We start from the raw sequence: 2,849 nt of genomic DNA on the forward strand, positions 1-2,849 counted from the left end.
ATGCTTGTGCCAAAGTGTCTGAGCAAAGACATGAACATGATGCTGTTCTATAAAGCAAAGCTAAAAATCTCCACTTTCTTTTTTCTCTGTTGGGTAAATCGATGCTTTCTTCCTGTATCATGCCATTATTTATTTCTCTGTTCCATGATCAGTTCCACTCATCCAGGTCCAGGATTTCCCTCCTCTACTTTCTATCCATTAACCTCTGGCTGGCCCCATCAGATGGTACCAGCTGGATCCTCTGTACATTTCTAACCTCTACCTGCTGGGAAATGATCCGACTGCCACCAATAACTACACACAGCTGAGTTTTTCTCCATTTTACAACCCGTCATCATGTCTTCAGAGACAGGGAAGGCTGGGAGGCAGACAAATGTGATGTTTCCTAGGGTTGGTCATTGTCACAAAGACAGCAGGAGGAAGTGATGTGAACCTGGTTATACAGTAATATTCCTTAAAAGAACTACCATAAGGAAGGCGGCCCACAAAATACTAGACATAGTCCACATTCAGGCCAACGCTGACACATGGCGCTCATGAAGCTTCCATAGTCTGCACATTATCAGGGAGACATTAAAACAGATTAAATAGTTTTAATTAAATATTCCATGAGCTAATCAAGCCGCTATCCATTTTCTATAGGGTAATGAATGAACATTAGCTAGCATAAGCTGATCAGACCACTATACATTTTCTGTGGAGGAGTAGCATTAGCTATCAGCGATATTACAAATTGTCTAATGGTTTTGGTAACTTCCTAAGACATAAATCAGAGGTTACAGTCAGTTAGTCAATAACTGAGAAGTCTTTTTGGCCCTAATCGAACCTACTTTTAATGATATCTTAAATTTTTCTCTTGTTCTGCCATTTGCTGAACTGTTAAGGTTACAGCGATCCCTTCCAGGGGACGGACCAGGGTGTGAGCATGAGACTGGGGATGATGAAGTTCAATTGACTCCACCTGTCAAGAAGACCTAAGTCTTCGTCCTAAGGGCCCGGTCCTGTTCTTTAATTACTCAGCCATTACTCACCGTGTAATCAGCCAGCAGCCCCAGTACCCTAGGTTAGGGGTCAGTAGTGATCCTTGGTAAATCCAGCAGCTTTCCTGCACCTCCACCTGCCAGCTACTACAGTCTGCACTGTCACTTCATTACATGCACTTTAACGTTAAACTCTCTTCTCCTGTGTGTTTCTCTGAGTCATTAATGGCTGCGCAGACACTGCTTGTTCATTAGCTCTTTCCCGTTTTCACAAATCCAGACGATGCACAGCCAAATCCTTTTTTCTGGATTCCACATGTGATCAGCACTTTGTTCTCACACTCTTTCAGGTTCCTCTGTTTCTCTGCCGCAGGATTTGTCATGTTTAATTGGACAACACGTGACAGGTCAGGTGTTGGTGATGATGATGATGTTGGTGATGTTGATGTTGGTGATGATGATGATGTTGGTGATGATGATGTTGGTGGTGATGATGATAATGTTGATGTTGGTGATGATGGTGATGTTGGTGATGATGATGATGGTGATGGTGATGATGGTGACCATATTTATGATGATGATGATGATGATGATGTTGGTGATGATGATGGTGATGATGGTGACCATATTTATGATGATGATGATGTTGGTGATGACGATGGTGATGATGGTGACCATGATATTTATGATGGTGATGATGTTGATGATGATGGTGATTATGATGATGATGATGGTGATGATGATGTTGGTGATGATGATGATGTTGGTGATGATGATGATGGTGATGATGATGTTGGTAATGATGATGGTGATGGTGATGATGATGTTGGTGATGATGATGTTGGTGATGATGATGATGGTGAGGATGATGATGATGATGATGATGTTGGTGAGGATGATGTTGGTGATGATGGTGATGATGATGATGTTGGTGATGATGGTGATGATGTTGATGATGATGATGATGGTGATGATGATGATGTTGGTGATGATGGTGATGATGGTGATGATGGTGATGTTGGTGATGATGGTGATGATGATGATGTTGGTGATGATGACGATAATGTTGATGTTGGTGATGATGGTGATGTGGGTGATGGTGGTGATGATGATGATGTAGGTGATGATGATGATGGTGATGATGTTGGTGATGTTGATGTTGGTGATGATGATGATGTTGGTGATGATGTAGGTGATGATGATGATGGTGATGATGATGATGATGTTGGTGATGATGGTGATGATGATGTTGATGTTGGTGATGATGATGATGTCGGTGATGATGATGATGATGATGGTGATGATGGTGGTGATGATGATGATGGTGATGATGATGTTGGTGATGATGGTGATGATGATGATGTTGGTGATGATGGTGATGATGATGATGATGGTGGTGATGATGATGATGGTGATGATGATGATGTTGGTGATGATGATGATGATGATGGTGATGATGATGATGTTGGTGATGATGATGATGGTGAGGATGATGATGATGATGTTGGTGAGGATGATGTTGGTGATGATGATGTTGGTGATGATGATGTTGGTGATGATGGTGATGATGTTGGTGATGATGATGATGATGTTGGTGGTGATGATGATAATGTATATGTTGGTGATGATGGTGATGTCGGTGATGATGATGATGATGGTGATGATGGTGATGGTGATGGTGATGGTGATGTTGGTGATGATGGTGATGTCGGTGATGATGATGATGGTGATGATGATGATGGTGATGGTGATGATGATGTTGGTGATGATGATGATGGTGATGGTGATGATGATGTTGGTGATGATGATGGTGATGATGATGTTGGTGATGATGGTGATGGTGATGATGATGTTGGTGATGATGATGAT

The sequence above is a fragment of the Telmatherina bonti genome (genome assembly GCF_933228915.1).
Source record: "Telmatherina bonti genome assembly, chromosome: 12".
NCBI lineage: Eukaryota > Metazoa > Chordata > Actinopteri > Atheriniformes > Telmatherinidae > Telmatherina > Telmatherina bonti.